Below are 14,804 nucleotides of genomic sequence, written 5' to 3'. Positions count from 1 at the left end.
TCTCTCTCTCTAAAATAAAACAAAATATAATAATAAAAAAATCCCCCTCCCCGCACACAAAAAAGAACCATTTCCACGAGATGTGCTAATCTGCAGACACAGGGACCTTCCAAAACCAGCCTTTATCAGGTAAGAAGAAATTATATCTCATTTTGAAGTAGTTTTATAACCTTGACACGAATTGTTTGGCAAACTATTCCCACGTGAAGCCAAGTTCTACCTATAGTTAGAATTGCAACCAGGGTTTTGTCTCAAGGTACAGCCATTCTCCTCTTGATAATATAAGCCACTGTCCCTTTCCCTTCCTCCTCTCTCCCTCTTCCCTTCCCTCCTTCTTTCGTTCACTCAACAAAGTATTTCTTGCGCACGTGCTACTTGTCAGCGCTGACGACACTGAAGGAAACTGACATGGTTGCTGCCTTCATATTGCTTACAGTTTACCAGGATCCCTTAAACTGTTCTTTCCAGAGAATACCCATCCTGGTCCACATTTGTCCAGACACTTTCACTCACTCCTTCCTTTGTCTCCCAACAAAGGTATCAGCCAGGGCCCCCTTGGCAGAGCCCCAGAAGTGCTCCCAGGAGGCGCAGGCTAGACTCCTGGATATTTTCAGCTGATTTCCGGAGCTGCCCCTCTGGGCTCGGGCTGCACTGTGCTCACTTTTCCAAAAAGGCACTCACTGTGCTGTGGTGAAACGCTCACCGGCACATTGCATCCCTCTCTCGCCACCTCTTCTACAAGCTTTTTGAATGTAGGGGCCAGGCCTGCCTAACTCAGGTTTTTAATCTCGAGCCCCAGCGCAGAGCTCAGAAGAGCGGGTACCCAGTAAATGTTTAATAAATGAACAAATGAGTTTTCTGCTCTAGCTGACTGCCTCGAATCACTTCCAAATGATTCATTCAAGTGTTCCTTCCTGGATCTCTTTTCCCACCCTCCTCTCAGGCTTTTCAAAGGAAAAAGCACCTCACTGATGTGGGAAGTCTTACTTCCCTGCTTTAGGGCAGCCAAAGGGTTTCTTCCTCATCTGTCTGAACAGATTTGTTGGCTTCAAAAGACATGGTATTTTGGAGAGCTGCTGAATGCTTGGCTCCTGGAGGTTTATTTCAGGCAATCATGTCAGATATCGCATTAAAACAAGAGCCCAAGGCACAGGACCTACATGCATGAGGTGGAGAGCAGCTGTTTCCACTCTCCCCGAGGCTCCAGCCTCCGTGGTCCATGTTTGGATCACCTGTCAACAAAAGCTTGAGCCCTGGGTTGCAAAGACCCATATCCCAGATTTCCCCGAGCTTCGGTAAAATAACCACCAAAGGCGACAACCACGGGCCTGCAAGTCAGGATACTGGGTTCAAACGGTGACCTTCCCAACCCACTGTCATCCGGGGAAGTAGTTTAACTTCTCTGGGTCCAGTTTCTTTTATGAAAATGAGAAGATGGAATCAGATGGATTCCTAAACCTCTTCCAGTTCTAAAGCATCAACGGGGATGGGGGGCGCCTGGCTGGCTCAGTCGGTGGAGCATGTGACTCCTGATCTCAGGGTCATGAGTTGCAGCCCCATGTTGGGTATAGACATTACTTAAATAAATAAAACGTAAAAACATAAAAATAAAAAAAAATAAAGCACCAATCGGAAACATAACTTTTTTTGAATCACGAGCTTCACCGCTCTTGTGGCATTGGACGCTTACAAGAATCCTGTGACTCAGAAATCAAATTACCTACTCACATTCGTGTTAGAAAACGTGAGCAGTGGGCTCACGACCCTCCCCAGGTGATCCAGAGCTCCTGGGTCTTTTTGCCAGACCAGAATGACGGCACAGTGGCCACCAGAGCCGCCTCATTTCCAGGATCCCAACCAACCGTCTTTCCTTCCTAACCCCCACATCCACGTGTCACTCAGAAACAGCCATGACAAAAACCCTAACTCAAAGGCCCCACGACTTCCATTCTGAGGAGGGACCCGGGCTTTTTCCAAATCCCAAACGACTTCCCTCCCGCCAGCGCGCCTGCCTCTCTTTCCATTCCAGATTTGGGAGCAGGGAGCAGGGGAGCAGGAGTAAGACACCGATTAAAAAGCCTCCGCGCAAAGGCCCCGGGTGGCCATGGGAACGAGGGCCCAGCCTCCGGCGCTGCCATGGCAACGCGCTCCCCCAGTGGCCGGCGCCAGTGCCCATCAGAGCGTGCAGGTGGCGCCCTCTCGGGAGAGGGGCCCGGCGGGAAGCGGGGGCGGCGGCGGCCTCTCGGTCTCGCCCGGGCCCGCCCCCTCCCGGGCCCGCGGCTCCCCGCCGCCCCGCCCCCTGCGTCTACCTGCGAGGGTCACGGCCCCCGCGCGACCACCGCCCACGGCAGGGCCACCTCTGTGCCGCGGCTCCTCTTCCCGAATCGCCCTCGGGCTCGCCCCTCCTGCCCGGCCGGGCCGACGCACTGCCCGCGGACGCGGAGTGACCCCCCCCCCCAACACCTCCGTCCCGCGCGGCGTCCCCGGAAATGCGGGGCCGCGGCCAAGCCCCGCCCCGCCCCGCCCCTGTTTATGGGAACTGTCCGGAGGCGCCCTCGGGGGATCGCCCGCTGCCCAGCGGGGCCCTGCCACTGCCACGCGCCCCAGGGCGGGGGCGGTCACTCTAGACTCGCCGCTGTACCCGTCTCCCCCGGTCGGGATGCCTCTACTTACAGCTCGTCAGCCCAAGGAGGCCGCGGGGGCTTCGGGGGCCGCGGAATTGCGCCCTCCCTGACCTTGGGAAGCCAGGCCTCGCTTGTCCTGGGCCCCGCCGGGGACGGGCTCACTAGCTAAACCGACGGGCGGGAGTTGGGGTCCTAGATCTACTACCAGCTAACTGGCTGTGTTACCTCGGACGGGATCCTTAGCCTCTCTGAGTGGGCATCAGTACCGTAGAGACCTCACAGGGTTGTGGTGAGAAGTGCATTTATGTAGGCACACACCTGGCGCATGGTCAGCTCTCAATAATGGCCGTATTGTTTCCAACGAGAGGCAAGTGAGAGCCCAGCGCAGAGCCACCCTCCACGAAACCACCCACGTCTCTGCCCGCGGTAAATACTGCTCGCAGCGTCCCTTGACCTGCCTTGGGCCACGCTATGAAAGGGAAACGAAAAGAAACGAGATCTGCAGGAGGGGTGAGAGATACGGTTATAAATATCCAGCATTTATCAAGTGACCTTGGCTCGTCCCTCTCCAGCCCTTGCATCCTGGCTGTCCTGTCTTCCAGGAAAGCAACAGCAGTTCTCAGGGCGGTTCCTGAAATAACCAGTTCTGGGAGTGTAAGTGGCTGAGCCGGCCAGAGCCGGCTGGTCAAGGGGATGGGGAAACAGGAAGACAAGTGCCAGCCTTTCCCCCTTCAGGTGAGGCCAGGCCAGGCCTAAGTGCCTGCGCACTGCTCCTCTGACCTCTTCCCTTGTCTTCCCTCAAAGGGACGGCCGGACTCCCGCCGACAGTGCTCCCCCCCATAAAAAGATAGAGTGGTTATTTTGTTGTCTGTCTACAAAAGTGAACACATATTTACTGCGAAAATGATGGAAAACAGAAACACAATGAAAAATACCCATAATTTCACCTGCCCGGAGACCACCAGGGTTAATATTTTCTGAAGTTTTTTTTTTTTTTTTTTTTTTTTTAAGTTTTAGAGTGAGAGTGTAAGTAGGGGAGAGGGGCAGAGGGAGACAGAGAGGGAATCCCAAGCAGGCTTGCCGATCAGCCCTGCGGAGCCAGACCCGGGGTTCAATCCCATGCCCTTGGGATCATGACCTGAACCGGAATCAAGAGTTGGTCGCTCAATCAACTGAGCCACCCAGGCTCAGATTTAATTTCTATGTAATAAAGATTTAATTTGTATGTAATAAAGTGCACAAATCTTAAGTCTACTGGTGTTCATATTTTGGTGACTGTCCTAGCTCTTTTCTATGCATAGTTTACATTTAAAACTTTTAGTAAAAGGATTATTCCGTGCATACTCTTCTGTGATTTCTCCTAGGATGACAGTATATCACACTTTTCTCTAACATTAAAAAAAAAAATCCTTGCATATTTTTATTTATTTTTTAAATGTTTATTTTTGAAGGAGAGAGACAGAGTGTGAGTGGGGGAGGGGCAGAGAGAGAGGGAGACACAGAATCTGAAGCAGGCTCCAGGCTCCGAGCTGTCTGGGCACAGAGCCCGATGCGGACTCGAACCCTCGAACCGGGAAATCATGACCTGAGCCGAAGTGGGACGCTTAACCGACTGAGCCACCCAGGCGCCCCGACATAGCTTTATTTTCAATGTATTCTATCCTGTGAATGTAGCATACATTTTTAACCAGGTCTACTACTGGGTATCTATCTCCTTTCCAATTTGTTCATTTTGGTAAGTAATGTGCTATGAGCATCCTTGTCAATAAACCTCTATATACTTCCTCAATAATTTCCTTTTGTCTTGTATTCTTCCTTCCTCCTCATAGTCTCCACCTAGTAGTAAAACGTGCTGCATTTATAGCGAAGGTAGCGCAGTTCATTTGTGCAAGACCTTAAACCGTGTTCATTAGTCTTATGAGCGCTGCCTTCCCAACAAGCTGGGGGGCGGGGCAGGAGGAGGTGCTAAAATCCCACCACCGGCACCAAGAGCACTTTGCATCCTGCTGAGCCAGGGCCGCGCGGAGGGGAGGAGTTCCTGGAGTCTAGGCCTCCCCCATGGGGCCTCAGAGCCCCAGAGGGCTTAGGCAACGGTGACCCATTTGGTCCCCAGACCAGCCCTGAGCCCTCAGGAAAGGGATGCTCCCCACCACCTCCCCTCCCTTCCTTTTCTGTCTCTACCATCCCTTCTAACTTCCTCTCCCTCCTCCCTTTTCTGCCCCTTCTCCCCATCCCCCTTCCCCGCCTCCTCATCTCCAATCTTCTTCCAGCCTTCTAATGAAAAAAAGGGAAAAATCTTTAATGCATTGAGAAAAGACCTTATCTTTAATGTTAGTGATCCGCCTGCCCCGCTCCCACTCCCTTTCCTGGCTGTGGGACCTCAGGTGCAGAAAGCCCTGAGTTAATCACCTCGGTTCCCAGCACAAGGTCCCCATTGGTCAGCACATGGTCCCTTGATTAATGTAGCTGTTCATTTCCTTTTATCCGCTGCACTCCTCCTCCCCCTCCCTCCCCTCCCCACCCCGCAGGCTACTAAGGTGTTTAATATACATGCCTTTGTTCCTATGCATTCTTGCAAAATGTATTGTAGAATGGTATGCATATGCTTTTTAAGAAACTTTCGTATTTTGAAATGATCATAGACTCACAGAAAGTGACAAAAGTAGTACACAGGGTCCTGTGAACACTTCCCCCAACTTCCCCCGATGGTGATGTTATACAGCTGTAGTATACAAGATCCAAACCAAAGAAACTGACATCCATATAATACTGTTAAATAGATGACAGACCTTACCATTCAGTTCTCACCAACTATTATAATGATCTTATTTGTGTGTGTGTGCGTACGTGTGCATAGTTTTACACTATTCGGCCCCATGAATGCCTTTGTGTAGTCACCACCACAGTCAAGATACAGAACTGTTCCAGCACCACAGAGGATCTCCTTTCATAGCACACCCTTCACAGTCACATGCCCTCCCCCACTTGGTCCCTGAGCCCTGGCAACCACTAATCTCTCCACCACCTGTATAGTTTTGTCATTTCAAGAATGTTATATAAATGAAACCTTTTAAGAATGGCTTTTCTTACCAACCATAATGCCCTCACAATACATTCAGGTTGTTTTATATATGGATAGTTCTTTCCTTTTTCTTGCTGAGTAGTAGTCCATGGCATGGGTATTCCAGGGTGCAACTATCCACCCCCCCCCCCCGAAGGATAGTTGGGTTGCTTCCAGTTTGGGGCTATTACAAATAAAGCTGATTTGAACGTTCACGTACAGGTTTTGTATGAACACTTCATTTCTTTGGGATATATGCTCCAAGGCTGCCACTGTCTTGTGGTAAGTATGTTTAGTTTTATAAAAAATTACCACGTTATTTTCCAGAGTGGCTGTACCATGTTACATTCCCATCAGGAATGTATAGAGGTTCCAGTTTTTCGACATCCTTGCCAGCATTTGGTGTTATCACTGTTTTATTTTTCAGCCATTTTAATGGGTGCATGGTGACAGCTCGTTGTGGTTTTAATTTACATTTTCCCGATGGCTGATGATGTTGAATGCCTTTTCATTACTAATTTGCTATCCATATCTCTGCTTTGGTGAAATGTCTATTCATGTCTTTGGCTCACTTCCACTTGGATTGTTTTGCATTTTTAATTTACATAAATGACATTTTGTTATATACCTCATTCAGTTTCTTAGTTTTTTTATTTCTCAGACCCATCCATGCTGCTGTGGGTACATCTAATCGACTGCTCCTAGCTGCTGCAGGGTACCCCAAAGTATCCATCCACCTTTTATCTGTGTATGTCCCCAGGAATGGACACCCAAATTGTCTAAAACTCCCCAACCCTGAAAATAACTCTACAGTGAATGTCTTCTTACTTCTCTACCTTACAAGAATTTCTTTGACATCATTCATAGGGTATGACTTGCTCTGGGGTCACAGGCCACCCTCTCCACAAGCTCACCAGCTGAGGACCCCTGAGACCATACAGTATGTCCTCATTTGTGTGGGACTGCTTCTACTCAGCATAATATTTTCGAGAGGTCCAGGGTTGTATCAGTAATTCATTCTTTTATATCATTAAGTAGTATTTATTGTATGAATACTAGTTTGTTTCATCTATTGATGAGTATTTGGGTTGTTTCTTAGTTTAGGAGGTATGGGCTCCTATGACTAACATTGCTAACAACTGTTTTAATTTGTATTTCTTTTTTTTTAATGTTTATTTACTTGCTTGTTTATTTTTAACATTTATTTGTTTTTTGAGAGAGAGATAGAGAGCACAAGCAAGGGAGGACAGAGAGAGGGGGACAGAGGATCTGAAGCAGGCTCTGTACTGACAGCAGGAAAGCCTAACACAGGAGTTGAACTCACAAACCTTTAGATCACAGCCTGAGCCAAAGTCAGACGCTTAACCGACTGAGCCACCCAGGCGGCCCTGTGTTTCTTGGATTTCTAATACATCTTAACATCTTCTATGTGTATTGCCTTTTATATTTCTCCTTGTGTAAATCACCTATTTACATCTTTGTTTTCCCCCATTTGAGTCCCATCTTTTTCTTATTGACTTGCAGAAGTTTGTGGCATATTCTGAATCTAGACATTAGTCCCTTGTCAGCTTTACAGATTTTATTATTTTTTTTTAATTTTTTTCCACATTTTTTAAATTTATTTTTGGGACAGAGAGAGACAGAGCATGAACGGGGGAGGGGCAGAGAGAGAGGGAGACACAGAATCGGAAACAGGCTCCAGGCTCCGAGCCATCAGCCCAGAGCCCCACGCGGGTCTCGAACTCACGGATCGCGAGATCGTGACCTGGCTGAAGTCAGACGCTTAACCGACTGCGCCACCCAGGCGCCCCTACAGATTTTATTTTTAAGTAATCTCTAACCCCCACATGGGGCTCGAACCCACAACCCCAAGTTCAAGAGTTGCATCTCTACTGACTGAGCCAGTCAGGCGCCCCCTCTGGTCAGCTTTAGATGTCACAAACATATTCTCCCAAACTTGCCACCTGTTAACCATGTCAGTGTATCCATCATCGGGCAGAAATCTTTAATTGGGATTAATCGAACTGATCCATCTTTTCTCTTTGCAGTTTCTGCTTTTGAAATTTCAAGAAGTTCATTCCTGCCCCAAGGTCACAAACATATTCTTCAACATTTTACATTGTTAACTTCAGAGTTTTCTGGACACATTTAGGTTTTTAATCCATATGAGGTCCGCTTTGTTCATGTGATGCTAGGTTTGGAATTCAGTTTTATTTTTTTCTGCCAAGGGAACCACGTTTCCCAAAGCTAGAGTCCCGTGGGCCTCAAACTTGAGCCTCTATCAAAATCAGGAGAAAGCTTGTTGAAGCACAGATTGCTGGGCCCCACCCAGCTGATTCAGTAGACCTGGGGTGGGACCTGAAAATCTGCATATCTAATAAGTTCCCAGGTAATGAGGTGACGCCACTGGTGGAGGCAGAGGAAGCACACTTGGAGAACAACTGCCCTCGACAAAAAACCTTGAACCTCATGGATTTTGTTCTCCAGCTCACTGGCATCCCCATAGTGGCCTACTTCTTGACTATGTTCCGTCCTGCACTCCTCCCCTACCTTCCCCAGGTCTCCCCGGACGTGGGACTCCATTCACACATGTTACGACCACATCCCCGTGCTCCTCCTGAACCACACTCTTCCAACCTCTGGCAAAAGCCTTAAGGTTGGCTGCCTCCTTAAGATTGGCCGCTCCCTTGTAGTCGCTGGACACTTCGGCACATGGCTCCCCATCCTTGTTTCCAACTAAAGCCCTGTCTCTGTCTTGGGTGACTTCGGCGTCCACATGGAAGATACGTCCTACGTCTGGTTTCTCAGGTCTCCAGGGACCTCCCCCACCTCACCCCGACACCACCTCCCTTTTACCATCAATAACAGCTCCATCACCAAGATCCCAAAGCCAGGCATCTCTCTCCCTGGCCACAATCTCTGTTCCTTCCAACTTTCTGCTTCAACACGCTCCCTCTCACCTTTTTGGGACCTCACCAGCATCTCTGCCTTCTCCCGACCCATTAGCCTTTCCCTTTTTCCATTCCCTCCCTACCCAACTTAGATTCACCATTGCAACAACCTTCCCCAAGCTCCCTCGCTGCCATATTTTCACTGCTGGGCCAAAGCCCTGCATCGGCTGTGGACCCTACCTTCCTGCTACCTCTTCCTGAGCGGTAGCCAGGAGCTTCATTCACAGGGGAGCCTCCGCTGCCAGTCCAGGGGCAAGTGCACGCTGCCCGCTGTCCTACTGGGTTCTCTGCTCACTTCTCTGTGCCGCCGTCTACAACGACACCTCTCCCTCCTCCCCCTGCTTCCAACGTGCAAAACAGAAGTCAGCAGAGGGGGTCTCCCTTATCTCTTTCCTATTTGCAGAGAGCAAGACCCAGACCACTTTCACGAAGAGGGTGATGGTCTTGGGACAGAGAGCACGCCAAAACCAGGTTACGAAAACTGCAGCTATTTTAAATGTTCAGGCACAACAGTCAGTGCTTTTCAACACGACCACGCAAATCCAATGGCTATAGGTACAGATACACTCGACCGTAATATGCAAGGTCTAAAGCTGAGGCCCTTCCTGAATGGGAAAACCAGCTGAAGGGCCCTCCTGGACACTGGGTAGGCTCCCTCTTCCTCCAACCTTCTTCAGGACTTTCTATCCTGGCCTTTACCCCACCACTGCGGAGGAGCCCTACCTTGGCTGCACTTTGCCATCATTGGAAAGCTGGCTACACCTGCAGTCTGCCTATCTATCTATCTGCCTACATATCATCTATTATCTATCTGCCTATCTATCTATCTATCTATCTATCTATCTATCTATCTATCTTTCTATCTTTCTATTTATAACCTTTCTTTCTTTCTTTCTTTCTTTCTTTCTTTCTTTCTTTCTTTCTTTCTTTTTCTTTCATCTATCTATCTATCTATCTATCTATGTGTTTGTCTATCTATCTATATTTCTATTATCTATCTATCTAAAGTAAGCTTTACGGCCAACATAAGAGCTTAAACTCAAGACCCCAAGATCAAGAGTCATATGCTTTACCCACTGAGCCAGCCAGGCACCCCACCTGCAGACCATTTAAATATGACTCCTTGGGGGCAGGTCCACATCAGTCTTGTCTCAAGCTCCTGGGTGACCTCAGCTGACAGCTGAGATTGACAAGCTGCCCTATAGGAAATGCTCCTCCTCCCGGCACCCCCTCCCCTGTTCTTTGTGTCCCACGCCCACTCTCTCCACTGGTTTGTTCCTAAAAGCTTTTCAGTATGCCCAAATCTCTCCCATTTAAAAAAATAAATACACACACACACACACACACACACACACAAATACTCCCTGACTTCCACATTGCGCTGTGAGCCCCTTCCCACCCCAGGGCTCTTACCTAGAAGGTTCTCTTCTGGTCTCCAGCTGGACCTAGACTGGTAACTCCTCGTTCAACCCTTAGCACTGCTTTAGTGTGTGCACAGATCATGTGGGAGAATTCGTGTTAAAACGCGGGTTTAGGTACTGCAGGTCTGGGGTGGGAAGGCTCTTCATTGTGCTCAACTTCAAGTGGCAAAGCTTTGACCCCTGCTCACATCCTCTCCTCCGGAAAAGCTCCCCAGACCTCCCTAAATAAAATCTGCCCATCAGATGGGATTAAATCCGCTCCCCCCCCCCGCCCCCCTCCCCCGTCCCGCTCTGCTGATCTGTTTCTCCCAGCACTTATCTGCTGTGTTTGGCAATTGTGCTTGGCACTGTTTGTTCACAGTCTACTCCCCCATGAAACAAGCATGGGGCATACCGATCTGGGTGTGCCGGTGTCACCAGAGCCTCATACAGTGCCTGGCACATGGCGGCCCCCCTACAAACCTCTGTAGGATGAGGAAGGAATACATTAGCCAGTCATAGGGGGGACAGAACCGGAGTGCCTGGGTGTCTCAGTCGGTTAAGCGTCCGACTTTGGCTCAGGTCATGATCTCACGGTTCGTGCGTTCAAGCCCCACGTCGGGCTCTGTGCAAACGGCTCAGGCCTCTCTCTCTGCCCTTCCCCCCCACCCTCAAAAATAAATAAACGTTAAAAAAATTCTTTTTAATTAAAAAAAAAGTGCAGAACTGCTCCTGTTCTCACGTGGGGCGTGGGGGCCTCCAGGGGGCCTTTTGCCCTGAGCTTGTGGGGCTGCCTGTTCCCCCTTTCAACACCTCTCCTCTCCCTGGGCCTCTTGTCCCCGAGACCAGGAACTGAGAAAATGGGCCACATGTCTACGTCTCCAGGGGTGATCTGCCCATTACTGACCCCCCAAAAGGAAAACAGGTGCAACAAATCCTTCCAGTTCCTTGAAGACGGATCTGTTTCTCTGTTGTCGTTCAGTGCCGTGTTCAAAGGGTTAAGGCATTTACAGAAAGGGAGGGACCTCCCTCTGGCCCTCCCTGACAACTCTTGAGATGCTCTGCAAAAGGTCAGATGTTTCCAGCATCTCAACAGACAGCCTGTGTCTGTTTAAAGGGAAGACAACGAGTTCCCGGCCCTCCGCCAGCCTTCGCGGGCAGTTCTTGCCCGGTTCTGCAAGGCAGCCGGCCAGAAAGCCCTTCCTCCCCCTCGAGATGGCCATGGGCAGACCAGAGTTCTCCAAACTCCGGCCTGGAGTCCCGCCAGCCTGCCGAAGGCTGGCATCCGACCAACAGGGCACACACACCAACTGCTTGGGCCTGTGATGCATCAGGCATGATGGGGGCAGGGAGGCAGTTTCCTGTGGACATTGAATATTTTCGGGGAGAAGGACTGTATTCTAACCCTGTCATTTAGCGATGAGGCTCGGGCAGTGGTGGCTGTCATGTAGTATAGAAGATCCTGGACCAGGAATCAGAAAACCTGTGTTCAGGGGAGCCTGGCTGGCTCCGTCCGTGGAGGATGCGACTCTTGATCTCGGGGTCAGGAGTTCAAGCCCCCACAATGGGTGTAGAGATTGCTTAAAAATACTTTATGGGCGCCTGGATGGCTCAGTTGGTTAAGCATCCAACTCAGTTTTGGCTCAGGTCATAATCTCACGGTTTGTGGGTTCAAGCCCTGTATTTGGCTCCAAGTAGGGCATGAAACCTACTTAAAAAGAAAGAGAGAGAGGGAGGGGAGGGATGAAGGAAGGAAGGAAGGAAGGAAGGAAGGAAGAGGAAGGAAGGAAGGAAGGAAGGAAGGAAGGAAGGAAGGAAGGAAGGAAGGAAGGGAGGAAGGAAGGAAATCTGTGTTCAAAATCCCAATCCAGTTCTGGGACCATGAGCTGTGGGCTCTTGGACACAGAGTGGGTCCTTTCTATGTATCTGTGTCCATTAGTAAAAAGTGGGTACAAATACCCTCTCACTCCTGATAGCTTGCTAAAGGTCCCACACAACACAACAAAGGTTTCCTGACTCCTGGCCACCGGTCCCAGGTCCCTCTAGAGTTGAGCAGATTACTTTGAGCATTGATAGAAAAGAAAAAGTAGCTAAAGACACATCTAAATAACCTTTGGCTTTTGTTACTTAATCATATTCTTTTGTAGAAAAATTAGCATACAAAAAATTCATATCTCCATTCCCTAGAGTTAATAACTACTACTCATATTCTGGCATTTGTTTGTTCATATTTTCAATGTATAGAGTATATACTTTCAGGCTTTTTTCAACAACAAGATCATAGAATATATAGACTTTTAGATACGCATCGCTCTTTTCTATACAACATTTCATTGGACAATTTACAGCATTTTTTGTCTGGACATAGTGAGACAAACAAAGCATTCTATGATTTGTTTAATCCCCTCTCGCTAGACATGTAGGCTGTTTTTAATTTTTCGTCATGAGCAACAAAATTCTACCTTTATTCACTTGTTTTATTTTCTCAAGATAAATTCGTCTCAGTGGACAGTGGAATCAAAAGGTCTATTTTTTTTTTTTTTCTTTAAGTCATCTCCACCCCTGGGACGCCTGGGTGGCTCAGTTGGTTAAGTGTCTGACTCTTGATTTGGGCTCAGGTCATGATTTCACGGTTTGTGGATTTGAGCCCTGAGTCAGGCTCTGCTGACAGTGCAAAGCCTGCTGGAAATTCTCTCTCCCTCTCTCTCTCTCTCTCTCTGCCCCTCCCCCCAATAAATAAATAAACTTAAAAAAAAAGTAATCTCTACCCCCAGTGTGGGGCTTGAACTCAAGACCCCCAACATCATGAGCCCCATGCACCTCCAACTGAGCTGGCCAGGTGCCCCTGAAAGATCTATATATTTTTATTTTTTTAATGTTTATTTATTTTTGAAAGAGAGACAGAGCATGAGCAGGGGAGGAGCAGAGATAGAGGGAGGCACAGAATCCAAAGCAGGCTCCAGGCTCTGAGCTGTCAGCACAGAGCCTGATGGGGCTCCAACCCACGAACCGTGAGATCATGACTGCGCTGAAGTCAGATGCTTCACTGACTGAGCCACCCAGGTGCCCCAAGATTTTCTTTTTTCTTTCTTTGAAAAGATTTTTTTTTATGCTTTTATTTTTAGAGAGAGAGACAGAGTGCAAACAGGGGAGGGGCAGAGAGAGAGGGAGACACAGAATCCAAAGCAGGCTCCAGGCTCTGAGCTGTCAGCACAGAACCTGACGTGGGGCTCAGACTCACAGACCACGAGATTGTGATCTGAGCCAAAGTCGGACGCTTAACCCACTGAGCCACCAGGCACCCCTATTTTTAAGGCTTCTGATGCATGCTGCCAGATTGTCCTCTAGAAATGTCACGATTGCTGCATCTTAAAACAACATATTTATATATGAAGACTGCTCCTTTCACTAGAAAACTGTTCTCTTTAGGGGGCCTGGGTGGCTCAGTCAGTTAAGCATCCGACTTCAGCTCAGGTCATGATCTCACGGTTCATGGGTTCGAGTCCCACGTCAGGCTCTGTGCTGACAGCTCAGAGCCTGGAGCCTGCTTCGGATTCTGTGTCTCCTTTTCTCTCTGCACCTCCCTCGCTCACGCTCTGTCTCTCTCTCTCTCTCTCTCTCTCAAAAATAAATAAACATAAGTTTAAAAAATTTAAAAAAAGAAAAGAAAAGAAAACCGTTCTCTTTAACAGGACACTCAGCTCGGAAAGACAGGGTAGAAAGGAGCAGAGCCCAGATCAGTTGACGCAGGGCGGCTGTTTTGCACCTGACCCACGGCTCTCTCACTGGCAGCCTCTGCCCGTCTGTAAAGATGCCCCCCCCCCCTCAGTCTGCATTCCCCAGAGTTAATAACTACTACTCATATCCACAGCTGGGGCTGTGGATACAAGAGAACCTCCAGATACCGCCCTAGAAAACTCTGATGGAGGGATAAGTGCTTTTTTTTTTTCCATATTGATTTGTGCATATTGATATCTCCAGTCTTCTAAACAACCACCCTGCAGCACTCCTTAGTGCTTCGTTAGACATGACTACTTTTGTAAGCCATCGCTTATTAAGGGTTTGATTCACACTAGGGCATTTCATTGCTACATTCATCCAGGAAGCAGGTGCTAATGAGAAACCTGAGTTTTGGGTGGATCGAGCATCTTATCTCAGGGAACACAGCAGGTAGATAGCTTACTTAGGATTCAAACCTAGGTCTGTCTGACTGCAGAATCTGGGTTATATTTTGAAATTACTGCAAAACTACTCTGTGTATCAGTGTGAACAAGGCCTGGAAGGGTGCAGTCGGTTTGCCATGGGCGGTAGACGTCACCAGGGCTCACGGACTCCCCCAGCTCTCTTCTCTTCCGAGTATACTTCCGAGGATCATACTTCCTCCGGAAGTTAGGTGGCCATGTGACTTGCTTTGGCCAATGAAATGTGAGGAAGGGTGACATGTGCCCCTTCTGGGGGAGGCATTGGAGAACCCGTGTGTGGTTCTTAGGCTTTCTTCCCCTGCAGTGGTGAACCCTGAAGTCTCACATGGGGACAGTGACATCATACAATGACAGTGGGGCTCTGATGACTACAAAGAGACGAGCCTTTGAGAGCCTTGCTGGGAATGAAGCGTGGGCAAGAAATAAGTCTTTGTTATTTTAAGTCACTGAGATGTTCAGAGGTATTTGTTACTAGAGCATAACCTGGCCTGTCCTGATGGATGCGGGTCCTGATGGGGGCTTTTCAGGTCTTTGTCTAAATTTTTCTGGAGGTTTTATCTTTTTAC

At 48.7% G+C, this 14,804-nt stretch overlaps 1 protein-coding gene across 1 annotated transcript in view; it reads right to left on the bottom strand.

Annotated features, from left to right (window-relative positions):
- The window catches only part of SEMA4B (semaphorin 4B), a 40,119-nt gene extending 37,673 nt beyond the window's left edge, over window positions 1–2,446 (bottom strand). Inside the window, exon 1 of the mRNA XM_086711573.1 lies at window positions 2,310–2,446. The gene's annotated coding sequence lies outside the window, so the exon portion shown is untranslated. The remainder of the gene's footprint in view (window positions 1–2,309) is intronic.
- Between the last annotated feature and the right edge of the window lie 12,358 nt (window positions 2,447–14,804).

This window comes from Puma concolor, chromosome B3, assembly GCF_028749965.1.
Source record: "Puma concolor isolate L17-30 chromosome B3, mPumCon1.1.hap2, whole genome shotgun sequence".
Taxonomy (NCBI): domain Eukaryota; kingdom Metazoa; phylum Chordata; class Mammalia; order Carnivora; family Felidae; genus Puma; species Puma concolor.
Note: the sequence above shows the minus strand (reverse complement) of the source record. Positions and strands in the feature narration are given on the sequence as shown.